Source organism: Microcaecilia unicolor, chromosome 7 (assembly GCF_901765095.1).
Source record: "Microcaecilia unicolor chromosome 7, aMicUni1.1, whole genome shotgun sequence".
Lineage (NCBI taxonomy): Eukaryota > Metazoa > Chordata > Amphibia > Gymnophiona > Siphonopidae > Microcaecilia > Microcaecilia unicolor.
The window spans coordinates 53464818-53480770 of NC_044037.1; the positions used below are offsets into that span (position 1 = coordinate 53464818).

The 15953-nt window shown below is 42.8% G+C and overlaps 1 protein-coding gene across 1 annotated transcript in view; it reads left to right on the forward strand.

The window, feature by feature from the left end:
* Positions 1-801: 801 nt before the first annotated feature.
* The window catches only part of TENT5D (terminal nucleotidyltransferase 5D), a 44482-nt gene continuing 29330 nt past the window's right edge, over positions 802-15953 (forward strand). Inside the window, exon 1 of the mRNA XM_030209486.1 lies at positions 802-875. The gene's annotated coding sequence lies outside the window, so the exon portion shown is untranslated. The remainder of the gene's footprint in view (positions 876-15953) is intronic.

The window sequence follows — 15953 nt, forward strand, 5'->3', positions numbered from 1 at the left end:
GTCACGCAGCAGCCCTTTAATCGTAATGACTACCGCAGTGTATCACCGCCCACGTCCCTGTGGTATGAAGGGTAATCCTTCGGAGAGCGTCATCTCTATTAGTTATTGCATGCGAAAGAAACATTGTGGGTGGAAAAGAGCAAGCCCAGCCGATCGTGCGTGGAACAGGATTGCTGCCTGATGCTTCTCGCAAATTCTGGAAAAGCCCCTGGAGTTGGAAAGCACGACATTACTCATCATCAAGCTTGTATCTGGTCCCTGATCGAACTTCTTCTCGCCTACATTTACGTGTCCTATGCAGCTGCGAGTTTCCACTCCTGCCTTTCCAGTTTCCACCTTTCAGTGCATGTGCAGGTGGGGATAGGAGAACGACAAAATAAACCTAAAGTCAGTCAGCAGCGGCATTCATTCACTCCTCGCCTCCGTATCAAGCCGTGGCGATCATTCTTTTCTACCTCCCTCCCTCATTGACATCACTCGCTGCGCCCGTGCACCGGCCCGGGCCACCTTAACCCAGTGACGTCACGTCACCCTAGCAACGCTTTTACGCTACAAGGGGGGGTGGGGGATGAGGTAGAAAAACGTTGCTGAGGGGGGCGGGGGCTATATTTCAGCACCACGCTCGCCGCGGACAGAGCTCTCTGGCTTGGCGCCTGGCCGCCCTCTCCTAGCCCTGCACCTGTGAACAGGGGGGGCTTCACCGTTTCCTGGCTCGCGGTCGCCACCCTCGCCCGGTCTCACTGGCAGGCGCACGGCGCTCCGTGTTTCGGCACATCTCTCCTCTGAAGCGCTTGTAGGGACTTTTAGGAAGTAGGAGGAGGGTGCGGAGGAGGAGAGGTGTGCGGAGGAAACCTGGCTTCTTCGGACAGATTAGGGTGAGTGTATCCCCCCCACCTCCTCCGTTACTCGCTCGCTCCCATGTGGGTGGTGGGGGGGGGGGGGGGGGCTGGCGCTTTCCGCCTTCCTTGTTCCTAGCTCGCCTTGGTTGTGGTGCGCCTCGGGGCTCCCTAATTCTCTTTTTCACCGTCTCTGCAGTGTAAACTGCAAACTTCAGGTCAAGGAAAGTTTGGGACCCGGCAACGCCGTTGGTTGCATGTGTGTGTGTGTCTATGTATGTATGAATATACGTATCTATATGGAGAGGATCGCTCTAGGCTTGGAGTGGTTCACTCTAAAGCCACCAGGGATTTTGACAATTGCGTGGTCTTGGTCTGTGACAATGTCTCTCTCCTGCTGGGTCGGAATACAGTGGTAAACATGTTCTAAACAGAGAGGTGGAGAAGGTAGAGCTTTTGAAAGACAGAAAACTCGCAGCTTCTTTTCAGTCGTCATCTGATCGACGTGAGTGGCAAACAGCCCTTGATCGTTTTTTTTTTTTTTTTTTTTTTTTGCTGAAGCTGACATGATTTGTTTGCTTGTCTTTTGCTGAGAATCACCATCATGTATTCGTATAATCACAATCTGTTCATATTAATGTTTATCCGCACAGAAAACCCCGTTTCTGGGATTCCAAATCCGAAGTCTGTTTTGCTAAATGTTTGCTATTGCTTAAGTCAAACCCGTCCTAGCGCCCCTACGTCCTCTTAAGTTTTCAGAGTGTTCACAATAAATGCGCATGGGAGAAAGCTGCATGCATTGAAATTGACCTCATACATATTCGTCGTGGATATCCTGAAAACCTGACTGGCAGTGAGGTCCCTGGGGCAGGTTTAGGAAACCCTCCATGGTTTAAATAAGTTGTCACAAAAAATGTTCTTTTATTAATACACAGGGGAAATGCACTGCTTATATTGTTTGCAAAGTCAATATTTTCTTTAAGGAGAGAAACATGTATGCATTTATTTACAGGGATGGTTCCTAAGTTACTCTTTACTCATGACCTTTCCTGACATCATGTCTAACAAACTGATTTTTTTTTTAAACTAAGCATAGTCTATATCATTGATAGAAATGTGGATAATTGAATATGTAAAAGCAATTCTATAATTATGCTTCTTAACCCATATTATTGTTTTTAAGGGGGGGACAATTTAAAATGGAGTAACCTCATCAAAAGACCACCATCAGTAGTACAGGAGCTTTCTGCTAAAAGGTTAAGAAATAAGCAAAAATACAAACTGCTCCTTGTTCTTCTGCAAACTTCCCTTTAGCTTTAATAGCATTGTTGTGTTTTGTATGTTCAAATGTGCAATGTTATGCACCTTATTTTGTAGTCAGCATAGAAAATAAGTACCTGGAAAGTAACACAGAAACCAGATATTAAAAGCTAGCAGTATCTGCTATATTCCTCTTATTTGTATTGTGAGACTGAATACATCATCAAAACTGTTTTCCATTTTCTGTCAGTTGAACTTGCTGGTTTCTTGTACTTACTTTATGAACTCTTAACCAGATAATCTTTAGAATAGTAAGAACCCTAAGCAATAAAAAAAAGATCAATATTAGACATAAGATATTAAACATAAACCTTCCTTAAATAAGGAACTTTGTGGTGAAGATCAGTTGTGTCTTATGCTTTTTGTTTACAGCATTGGAAAAGAAAAGCAAAACCAAATGTATAGTAGCACCGAATTGAAAATCATGCATAGTAATTATCTCTTCATTCCAAGGTGATTAGAATATTGTAGATGTGAAATAATGGCAGAATACACAGATTAGTCATTAACCCTCGGATTCTATATATGACAATTAAATTTGCGCACACAGATTAATTGATTAATGAGCCAATTAGCAATAATTGGCTGCTAACTACCAATTACTGGCATTAATTGGCCTTAATTGGGATTTACGTGCATTGTATTCCATAAAAATGTGCACATAAATCCTATAGCATGTAAATTCAAAGGGGAATGGCCAGGGATGTTCGGGGGTGGGGGCATTCCCAGAATTTACATGCATTGTTACAGAATAGACCCAATCGGCACCTGACTTAGGCACCCAGCATTTTCACCTGCTTTCAGCAGGCATAATTGCCGTTTATGCGCTTAGCCTCTATTCGGTAAAGGGTGCGGATCCTTTATACAATAGTGCTCAGTGCTTAAATTTTTCGGCAATGACTTCTTGGCGCCATTTATAGAATCTAGTCCTAAGGGATAGTACAGTAAATGTTTGCCAATCTACTTTCACATTTATTGTGTACTATTTTATTTTATGCCCGCTTTTAAAATATTTTAAATGAAATGTATGTGCATGAGAGGGTGGTGGGAATTGGTGACAAAAGGGGAACAGGATATAGATTGCTTCTGAGGGCTGGTTACACACATTACTGTCCTATGATCAATCTACTGGCATCGTCCTGCTTGCCCACTATCTCATATTTCTGTATAAACCTTCTTCTGCCCCCACCTATTTTCATTATGTTTTGTGAGATAGGTTAGGATTACTGAGGGGTTTGCAACTGCACTCCTGTGGAAGATCTCACCTGTGATGAACAAAACTGATAGAGAAATGTATATTTCATTGTGAATTTCACAACATTTCCAATTTTTTTCTCATTTTATTTCTCTCTCTGCTTGTATGCCGAACTTCATCTATTTTTTCCCTGTCATAGAAACATATTTTGTCACTGATCTGACTCTTACACATACACCTGCATATTAGCATAGTGAAGTATTTTTCAAACGTCAGAAGCACACTGAAAGCAACAAGTAGCAAACACTCTGAGGCCTATTTACTAAACCATGATTACTGTGTGGTAATTGCCAAAATGAGTCCTGGTAACTACAAAACTTTTGTATTTACTGTTAGGAGGTGTTACCACCAACTTCCTATACAATTCTATAAATGGAGCTAAAAAAAAATGGGGGCCAGAAAAGATCAGCACTAAGCGTTACCATTTATAGCAACCCTTTAGCAGTGATTCTCTGGGCACCATACTTATGCCTCCTGAAACCTGGTGTAAATCCTGGTGGCCAAGTCGGGTGTGCTGACCCATTATTCTGTAACACTGAGTGGAACCTTTTAGAATGCCCCTGACCTGCCCATGCCCCTCTCATGGCCATGCCCCCTTTTAGGTTGTGTGCTAGGGGATTTAGGTGCCCAGATTTATAGAATAGCATGCAGCCAGATGTGTGCACAAATCCTAATTGGTGCCCATAAATGTCAGTAATTGGTTGTTAGCATCCAATTATTGATGGTTAACAGCTTCTTAACCAATTAAGTTGCACTCCCATCTTGGGAACACGCCCAAATCTTGGCTCTATATATAGAATCTGGGGGTTTATGAAGAGAATGGTTCTTTTCTGCACATTTTTTGCATTGCAGATAGTGTGACTCTGTTAGCTACACCTATTGAGGTGGCTCCAATTGTGCCACATTATCTGCTGTGTTAACAATCAGGATTTCGACCCCTACACAGCACCAAAACAGTACTACTCACTCTCCTAACCAAATTCAAGCAGGAAATAGCAATAGGCAAGAGCATTCTCCTCCTCCAATTTGATATGTCAAGTGCATTCGACATGATCAACCATAACATACTGCTAAGACTCCTAGAATACTTCGGAATCAGTGATGCCACTCTGAATTGGATTAAGGGCTTTCTAACCACAAGAACTTATCAAGTGAAATCAAAAACAAACATATCATCACCGTGGAAACCAGGCTGCTGAGTACCGCAAGGTTCACCACTATCACCGATCCTCTTCAATCTCATGATGACCCCACTAGCCAAGACCCTATCCACCAAAGGCCTCAACCTATTTATCTACGCTGATGACGTTACATTATACATCCCATACAAACATGATCTGGCGGAAATCACCAACAAAATCAAACTAAGCTTAAACATCATGAACTCATGGGCAAATGCATTCCAACTAAAACTCAATACAGAAAAAACACACTGTCTCATCATCTCATCCCAATACAATACATACAAACCCACAAACATTAACATCCCAGGATACACCCTCCCTGTCTCAGACAGCCTGAAAATTCTCGGAGTAACAATCGACCGTAACCTATCAGTAGAGACCCAAGTAAAATCCACCATAAAGAAAATGTTTTTCTCAATGTGGAAACTCAAACGCGTAAAACTGACCCAACATAAAAATGTTGGTCACTTAAGACACAATATAACAAAAGACCGTAACGGACATTACCTGACTCTTCTTCCCCCTTTCCCTCTCTAAGTTCCTCCCAACTGTTTTCTAACATACATATACCTCATTATACCACAATATCACTTTGTATTCACTCATACTATGTATTTGTTCAAACCGTAACCGCTAATGCCATTAACAGTTATATGTAAGCCACATTGAGCTTGCTAAAGGTGGGGAAATGTGGGATACAAATGTAACAAATAATAATAATATAATAAGCTAGTATCTTCACTTTAAATGTCAGACACAATTCCTGCCTGTTTTTTTTTTACTCATTTTCTTCCCTCTTCCATGTTAATAGTTAACATGGAAATTGCCGAGCGTTAACTGTTAGCACGGAGCCTTTGTTAACTGTTAGTGTACATTAGTTGCCACCTTAACAGCTAAGACAGCTTAGTAAATAGGCCTCTCTGGCCTGTTACAAACCATGGGCTAAATTTACTAAAGTGCATTACTGCATTGATACGTACTAGCATGTACTAACATCTGTTATTAACTACAGGTTCTATTTTATGCAATGGGACATATTTATGGTAATGCACGTTAACTATGTTAGCACATACTAGCATGTTTTAGTAAATCTAGCCCTATATGCTTTATACTACTACTACTACTTATCATTTCTATAGCGCTACTATAGATTAAAAAGAACATATAAATACTTAATAGGCACAGTTTTGAATTATTTGCCAGTTCTCTATTGGCTTTCTTAAATGGGTTCTTTCTCTTCTTCACTAATATTATCGATGCTACTTAATGTACTCTGTATTATCTTCATGTGAATCTATATCTGTATCTTGACTTTGATACAGGAAACAATGTTATTATATTCAAAGTTTAGTAAAAGGAAGGACATGTTAGATTTCCTGAAGGCAGAATATTAGTATAAATGAATGCAAGGAAGCTCTGTCTTCCTGAATGATAATAAATTCTGCAGTTATTGCTGTCTTGGTTTATGTCTACCTCTGTCTTTTCCTTTGCTTTATTTTCTTTAGAAGGGCCAGAATTTTCTGATCCCAGATGTCTTCAGAAAGAGTCATTGCTAACCCTCTTTCTTCTTTTGTGGATCGTGGTCTGATAGTTGGCTCTTTACTCATTTATACCTTTCTGTACTTATTGGGATATTTCTTCCTAAAAATAACTAAATGATGGAGCTATATTATTAAATTAAATTCTTGACCCAAATCAATAGTTTCTGAAAATTGTCAAGATTTTTCTCAGTATTTGCTATATACTTTTCCTAATATCTCAAAAAATTATTTTAAATTGTTATAAATGTGCTCAGAATCTGGCCCTATGTGTGAAAGGGACCAACTTACCAACCCATAATCACACATTGGGCTCTTATTAGAAAATCCAAATCAGTCCTTGTAGTCATCTACAGTTTCTTAACAAAGCAAATCTGCTTAAAATGTATAAAAAGGAACTTATCTGGGAAATATCAACACCAAACTGATGGTGCTGTTCTTCCTGGTATGGTGACCTCTTTCTTCCTATACTTAATAGTGCTTAAAAGATACAATGAATCTTGACCCCAACACAGGCCATGATTCACTGATGCTTCTGCAGGGGAATTAGTTATTAAACTCTTTCCATTATTTCTAGCTTCTCACTGGCTGGGAGGCATGGAGGAGCATAATCGAACATCTATAAGGGCGGCCATCTCTAAGGACGGCCCCATAAAGCGGCGTCTCTGACCGTATTATCGAAACAATATGGCCAGCCATCTTTTGTTTCGATAATACAGTCGGGGATGGCCAAATCTCAACATTAGGGTCCACCTTAGAGATGGCTGCACTTAGAGATGGCTGCCATTAGTTTTCGCCGATAATGGAAACTAAGGACGGCCATCTCAAAACCGGCCAAATCCAAGCCGTTTGGTCATGGGAGAAGCCAGCATTTGTAGTGCACTGGTCCCCTCACATGCCAGGACACCAACCAGGCACCCTAGGGGGCACTGCAGTGGACTTCATAAATTGATCCCAGATGCATAGCTCCCTTACCTTGTGTGCTGAGCCCCCCAAAACCCACTACCCACAACTGTGCAACACTACCATAGTCCTTAAAGGGTAACGGGGGCACCTAGATGTGGGTACAGTGGGTTTCGGATGGGTTTTGGAGGGCTCCCATTTACCACCACAAGTGTAACAGGTAGGGGGGATGGGCCTGGGTCCGCCTGCCTGAAGTGCACTGCAGTACCCACTAAAAACTGCTCCAGGGACCTGCATAGTGCTGTGATGGAGCTGGGTATGACATTTGAGGCTGGCAAAAAATGTTTTTTAATATATTTTTTGGGTGGGAGGGGGTTGGTGACCACTGGGGGAGTAAGGGGAGGTGATCCCCAACTCCCTCCGGTGGTCATCTGGTCAGTTCGGGCACCTTTTCAAGGCTTGGTTGTAAACAAAAAGGGACCAAGTAAAGTCAGGCAAATGCTCGTCAGGGCCGGCCTTCTTTTTTCCATTATCGGCTGAGGACGGCCATCTCTTAACCACGCCCCCGTCCCGCCTTCGGTACACTGCCAACACGCCCCCTTGAACTTTGGATGGCCCTGCTACAGCAAGCAGTTGAGGCCAGCCAAAATCAACTTTCGATTATGCCGATTTGGCTGCCATTAGGAGAAGGGCGCCCATCTCCCGATTTGTGTCGGAAGATGGCCGCCCTTCTCCTTCGAAAATAAGCTGGATAGCCAAATTGGGAGGGGGGATCTGGGAATTGAGGGGAGGTGTTATTGACATTTCTTCTGTCATTATAAATGACTACATTGTCACAGACCAGACACTTCTGGCGCCGATTAAGTCCCTCTCACCAGGTTTCTCTCTGGTAGCAATATCTTCCAAAACAGCTCTATTGAGCCACTCCTAGTGCTTTAGGGCTCCTAATATCCAAAAAAGGAAAAACCACAAAAGTGGATAAACTGGATCCGCTACGGGAGGAAAAGTTTGTGTTTGTTTTTTCCTTCAGTTTCATTGATTATTTCTGCTCAGTGCTCGGCATACTCACCTATCACTAGTCTTTATAAAGGCTTGATTTGGTTTTCATGTCCATGTACTACTACTACTACTACTATTTAACATTTCTAAAGCGCTACTAGGGTTACGCAGCGCTGTACAATTTAACATAGAAGGACAGTCCCTGCTCAAAGAGCTTACAATCTAATGTAGCTTCAGTGATTCGGCTTATACAATATACAGACTCCTGAGGCAGGCATTGTTCGCCGAAACACAGCTCCGTATTGAGTCTTTTTTATTAGTAAAGAATCACTTTTTACCGCTCACCTCGCTGGTGTTTTTGGAAGTGTCATGTTGATCACGCTCCTAATATCCAAACACATATTTAGCTTCAGCAGCTAATGTTTGCAATATTTTGTCCAGGCAGTCTTTCCTTTGAGCATCCTTCCTATCTAGCAAGTCCTGAGGCCACTGACCTGACCCCACTAGGGTTTGCGGCCTTTGCTCCCCCTCTCCTTCCTTTCTCTTTCTCAGTTCCAGTTGAGCAAGTTTGCACCATCCATCAATTTTTCTCCAAACTTATCAGCAGTTCAAAAAACTAAACAAAAACACAGTCCTGGCATTTTACACTCTAACCATAAGGGCTGGGGCAGCCTCCTCCCTCACAGTATTTGAACTGACTCTGGCCTGCCTGCTGCTGCCTTGTGGACAATCATACACAAAGTCCTTGACTTCTGAACACCAGAGGAATCAAATGCACAATCAAAAACGTATCTCCATTGCTGGGATTTCCTCTATAGTCATGGCTATTCCTTACCTTCCTTTGTTTTTCAGCTTCCTCCAGCTCCATGTCCTCAGGTTCTCCCTCTGTGTTTGGGATTGGGTTCTCCTCTTCACTGGGCTGAGGCTTTTCCTTTGACTGTCCTTGACTCTGCCCCTCTGTGGCCCTGATTTATGCACAGTGAACCCTGGGGTGGGGTAATAATCCTAGTTTTCTAGAGGGTCAAGATCCCCTTAGAATGCTCCCAATCCACATTTCTTAAAGGGCAAGACTGTTTTAGGGATTCACTGACTCCCCAAGTTGCCTGGCCCTTCCTTTATTACCAGGTTTCTTGTAGGGCTTTTCCTCACCTACTTGTATGCTCTCACACCTAATTACACAGCATGTAAAAAAAAAAAACCCTCACATCACCTGTAAATCTCTTGGGGCAGTCCATCCTTGGTATCTCTAGTTTGTACCAGAAGCAGTGTGGGGTGAAAATGATTTGCCTAATTAACTTGCCTCTTGACTCCACTGTAGGGCTGCCAAGTTACCCAGTTTCAGGAGGGACATGTTTTGGCCAGTCCTTTGTTTAAACGTTCATCCCAGTTCAATGTGCTGTTTGTGGTCCCTGATAATACAACAGGGTAGGATTTTCAGAAATGGCTCCTGGAACTGTTTTTTTTTTTTTTAACCGCCACTGCTTGAGGATGGTGTTCATCAGAGCTATGAGGCAGAGGAGGTTGGGTTTATGCTTGATAAAGTTGAGATACTCCTTCCTTTTCTCCTGCTAATTTTGAATATCCATTTTGATACCCCTAATTGACCCCTGATGCAGGTGTTTAGCGCCTTAATACGGCCCATATCAGGTTAACAAATAATGGACCAGTGTTTATCCCAACCTTGAAGGCCCTTGTTGCTGGGTTTTGTGTGTGGGGGTGTGTGTGTGTAGCTCTCCAGATCTAACCATTAAGTAACTTCATTCAATGCATGTGCTTGCTCAGTCCCCATACTCACTCACAAGCTATTACTGCCACTACACACACAACTAGACTCTGCACTCTGCTGCTCTTGGAGAGATGATATAGGAGTGTGTGTGTGAAAATATGGGGGGGGGGGGGGGGGGGGTGGCTAGGGAATGGGCATCCAGGGTAGGGAGGCCCAACAATATATATTTGCCTAGGGCCCAAAATAGTGTTAGTCTGTTCCTGAAACTACATTCTTACAGTTTTGAACTAGCAGACAAATCCACAGGGCTCAGTTCACTCAAATTCTTTTTGGCGGTGAGAGGTCAAATAATGAGAAAAACAAAATAGCAGCTGTCAATAAAACAGGCAGTCAGGAGATACTCAGCAGCAGAAAATAGTATGCAGGAAGAAGAATCATAACATAGTAAACATAGTAGATGACGGCAGAAAAAGACCTGCACGGTCCATCCAGTCTGCCCAAGAAATGTGCCACTTTTTTTTTTGTGTATATCATCCTGCATCTTATTTAAGAACATCATTCTACCTAAAGACAAAACTGCAAAGACTGATTTACATGCTAACCAAACTGGTTTTAGGTTACATGAAAGCACGGAGATGGCTCTTCTGGGCATTATTACATACATAAATCATCACTTGGCCCACGATCAAGCAGTGCTCCTGCTATCACTCGATCTGACAGCTGCATTCGATCTCATAGTTCATGATCTTCTTCTTAATTGGCTGAAATAAGAATCACTGATGTAGCTCATAAATGGTTTTTCTTCATATCTTTGCAATCGGACTAACACAGCAGTATGGCAAAACACCCAATCTCGAACCTGTCTCCCATGCAGAGTGCAACAAAGAGCCATATATATGTGCTGATGATATTTTGTAATAATTTGATGATAATTGTAAGCCACTTTGAGCCTGCAAAGAGGTGGGATACAAATGCAATAAATAAATAAATAAATAGAAATATTACAGATACTCACCGTCTTAGGCTATAATTCCACTCATGACATCCTGGCATAATTTCCCATTGGCTACTGTCACACAATTTATAATTAAATCCGGATAAAACTCAAGCTGTTCTATTCTTCTTCCTACACCTGTAATCCCCATCAGTATCTCTGGATTCACTGTTGCATTACAACCCAATATTAAAGTTTTGGGGGTTATTCTGGATCAGAATCTTAATTTCAGGCCTCAAATCTCTGCCATCATCCGTTCTTGTTTTTTTTAAACTACGTATGCTGTATTCTGTGTACTAATACATTCCTTTGTCATCAGTAAGATTGATTACTGCAATGCACTTCTACAAGGCATTCGCCATTCTGATGTCCAGTGGCTACAAATAGTCCAAAATATGTCAGTTAAGCTTATTACCAATTCTCAAAAATATGATCACATTAAAGCACGTTCCATTATTTTTCCTGTACTGTCATTGACAAATGGATGGACACCATCCTGCTTATTTTCGAAGGAGGAGGGCAGCCATCTTCTGACACAAATCGGGAGATGGCCGGCCTTCTCCTAATGCCGGCCCAATCGGTATAATCGAAAGCCGATTTGGGCCGGCGTCAACTGCTTTCTGTCACAGGGCAAAGTTCAAGGGAGCATGTTGGCAGTGTACCAAAGGTGGGACGGGGGCGTGGTTAAGAGATGGCCGTCCTCAGCCGATAATGGAAAAAAGAAGGCCGGCCCTGACGAGCATTTGGCCAACTTTACTTGGTCCCTTTTTGTTCATGACCAAGCCTCAAAAAGGTGCCCGAACTGACCAGATGATCACCTCCCCTTACTCCCCCAGTGGTCACCAACCCCATTCCACCCAAAAAAAAAAAAAATTAAAAAACATTTTTTGCCAGCCTCTATGCCAGCCTCAAATGTCATACCGAGCTCCATAACAGCAGTATGCAGGTCCCTGGAGCAGTTTTTAGTGGGTACTGCAGTGCACTTCAGGCAGGCGGACCCAGGCCCATCCCTACCTGTTACACTTGTGGTGGTAAATGGGAGCCCTCCAACCCCCCCCCCCCAAATCCCATTGTACCCACATGTAGGTGCCCCCTCCATCCCTAAGGGCTATGGTAGAGGTGTACAGTTGTGAGGATTGTGGGTTGGGGGGATTTGGGGGGCTATGCAGCTGGGAGCAATTTGTGATGTCCACTGCAGTGCCCCATAGGTTGCCCGGTTGGTGTCCTAGCATGTGTGGGGGACCACTGCACTACAAATGCTGGCTCCTCCCATGACCAAATGGCTTGGAATTTGCCAGGTTTGAGATGGCCGTCCTTAGTTTCCATTATCGGCGAAAACCAATGGCGGCCATCTCTTACGCCAGCGATCTCTAAGGGCGGCCCAAATGTTGAGATTTGGCTGGCCCCGACCGTATTATCAAAACGAAAGATGGCCGGCCATCTTGTTTCGATAATACAGTCGGGTACGCTGCTTTACGGGGCCGTCATTAGAGATGGCCGCCCTTTTAGATGGCCAGCTCTGGCTCCTCCCATGACCAAATGGCTTGGATTTGGCCAGGTTTGAGATGGCCGCCATTAGTTTCCATTATCGACGAAAACCAATGGCGGCCATCTCTTACGCCGGCGATCTCTAAGAACGGCCCAAATGTTGAGATTTGGCTGGCCCCGACCGTATTATCAAAACAAAAGATGGCCGGCCATCTTGTTTTGATAATACAGTCGGGTACGTTGCTTTATGGGGCCGTCATTAGAGATGGCTGGCCCTGTTCGATTATGCCCCTCCATATTCCCATTGAGTGGTTTTGCTACTTCTTATACAAGAACATTTGAAAATACAATCTAATGCAGTATGTCAATTTATTGTATTTTAAAAAATGTTATGCTGTATAGGAAAAATATAAATACTCAGGGGGCAATGTTCAGACTACCCACATTGAGAGCAAAATTCTACAACTTGGCACTTCATCTTAGGCATTGCATGTTGATCACTAATTCTATAATAGCATGGGTGCCAAGATTACGTTATAGAATATTAGCATAAGTTGACAATGGTGTCCACTTGCCAAATCAATGGCAGACATATATGGCTGTATCTAATTGGAGACATGGCCATAGCCCATCCAAACTCCATCTACATATATTCTCCCCTTGCAGTATAGCACTTAGGCATGACTTTATGGAATAGCGCCTAGTGCACTTGCACATATAACTGCCAATTTGGCACCTCTGGTGCACATACGTGGTGCATAAAAAAGGCACCAAGTTATAGAATTGCCTTTCATGGTGCAAAGTATGTGAGTACGTTTGACTCCCCCTCTCCAGATTTTGCTTTAGTTTTCAAAGTCAATATACAAACAAACATTCGCTTTGAAAATTATCTAAATAAAAGATGTTTGCAGACACTTACATCTACTCCAGAATATAAGAAAAGCTGTGCTGAGTCAAACCAAGGTCCATTGAGCCCAGCATCCTGTCTCCAACCGTGGCAAGTCTGGGTCACAGGTACCCAGCAGATCCCACAGAGTAAATCTATTTCTGATAGCTCATTTCCAGTAGTAAGCAATGGCTCTCCCAAATCTATCTGGCTAACAATTTTTATGGTCCGTTTCTCCAGGAATCTGTTCAAACCTCATTTGAACCCCACCATGTTAGTTGCCTTGACCACAACCTCACGCAACAGATTCCACATCATGATTATGTGCTCCTTGAAAATAAAAATAAAAAAACCTTTGCACAAGTTGTTTTCGATCTGCTGATCATTAGTTTCATGAAGTGTCATGTTGTTTTTGTGTTGCTTGAAACATTCCACTCATAGTAACATAGTAGATGACGTCAGAAAAAGACCTACACGGTCCATCCAGTCTGCCCAACAAGATAACTCATATTTGCTGCTTTTTGTGTATACCCTATTTTGATTTGTACCTATGCTCTTCAGGGCACAGACCGTATAAGTCTGCCCTGCACTATCCCCGCCTCCCAACCACCAGCCCCACCTCCCAACCACCGGCTCTGGCACAGACCGTATAAGTCTGCCCAGCACTATCCTCACCACCTCAGCCCTGCCTCCCAACCCCGGCTCTGGCACAGACCGTACAAGTCTGTCCAGCACTATCCCCGCCTCCCAACCACCAGTCCCGCTTCCCTCCACCGGCTCTGGCACAGACTGTATAAGTCTGCCCAGCCCTATCCCCGCCTCCCAACCACCAGCCCCGCCTCCCGATCTTGACTAAGCTCCTGAGGATCCATTCCTTCGGCACAGGATTCCTTTATGCTTATCCCACGCATGTTTGAATTCCGTTACCGTTTTCATTTCCACCACCTCCCGCGGGAGGGCATTCCAAGCATCCACTACTCACTCCACTCATGATTTTATAAACTTCTATCTTATCCCCTCTCAGTCATTTTTCTCTAAGTTGAAAAGCCTTACAACCTTTCTTCCTTTGGACACTTCTGTCGGATTCCATTGCAACATGGTTCATTTTGTTTCTATCTCTCCTTTTTATCAGGTTGCTACCACTCTCACAGACTACTCATATGGCAGGGCACATCTTGAATTTTGTATTTTTCTTTCTTAGCCCAGCTGACTCCTGGTTCTTTCTTTAAAAAAATATTTTATTTATAAATTTGAAACATTTTACAAGTTCTTAACACTTGCACAAGAAATCAGAGCTGAGTCAAAATGCTAAGAGGAAAAACATAGCATAATACATTCCAATAGAAGAGGAAAAAAGAAAGCAGATAATCATAATCAATTTCCTTTACAATAAAAGAAGAATTTCTAATATTGCCCTTCCTTAGACCCTAAAAGAGAGGGGAGAGGACCTGTTGATAAGGCGATCCAACAAGGTAAAATAAAATTAAGGGAAAAGCCTAGCGAGGATATTCAAACAGCCTATACTTATAACTAATTAGATGGTACATTGCTGGATGCTTTCTTTACATCAAGAAAAGAGTGAAGATGTTCTGGGGCAAAAAATACATATTTCATTCCCATTCACCGCACACCTACAAGGATATGCTAATAAAAAAAGTAGCTCCCAATTTTTTTGTTTCATCTTTCATCACAAGGAATTCTTTCTGCCTTTCCTGGGCTGCCTTAGTCACATCTGGATATAACCAAATCTTTTGATCATAGGAAAGAACACCAGAGTTCCTAAAACAGAGTCGCATAATAGAGTTTAAACAAAGGCAACTAGCAACGTTCCACACTTGGAAGTTCCAGAAAAAGAATTCTCCAAAAACGCTGCAAGATCTTTTAACTCATCCTTATTAGAAGAAGATTGAACTTGTATTTCCATCACCTGTAGATTGGGAGATAAATTTTCTGCAGAATTTTTCTGAGCAGTTAGCAAAACGTTAACTTTATTAAATGGAGGCCCAGCTTCCTGAGGCAACTTCAAATATTCTATAAGCAATTTGTTAAAGGAATCCACAGGAGTTACTCCCATTAATCTGGGGAAATTCAAAACTCGTAAATTCAATGTTTGATAGTTATTTTCCAGTTACTCAAATTTTCTATGCATAAACTTCTGATTTTTTTTTTTTTTTTACTATAGATGATTGTGGCTCATTTTCAAAGCATTTAGACTTACAAACTTCCAAAGGTTAATTTTTATCTCCCCTTGTGTTATGTGAAACTTAATCCAGTCCTTCCTGATGAGCTTTATCCAAGTTCTGGGAAAGTAGTTCAACTTTACTTACTAAATTCAAAGTTTCTGCCACCGACCTTTTCATAGTTTCATCCATTTGTTTACTTGCTAACCAAAGCATTTCCAATGAAATTGCCATGGGAGTAGCAATGCCTTGACCTCTCCAAAGAATCCACACTGAGCCATACTTACTGCAGGGGAGCTCCCACCGCCGCAGGCCCCAGCTTCCGAGAGTTAAATCAGCTAAGGAACTGTTGTCTCCTCATGCAGGGCGGCAGGACACAGTGGAATATTAGCATCCGGCAGGGACAGCACTGCAGTGCTCCCATTTTGGTTCACCGGCTGAAGTCTGGCCACATAACACTCCAAAGTCTGTTGGACTGGGGATGAAGATCCGGCTGGTGGGGGTAATGGCTTCACTATCTGCTTACATGGCAACAAAGAAAGAAGAAAACTTTCCAGTAGAAACATTGGAATGCCACAGTTCAGCGTCTGGCCCCCTTCCCCAACTCCTGGTTATTTCAAGTTTTCTAAGTCTCCCCAGGGCCG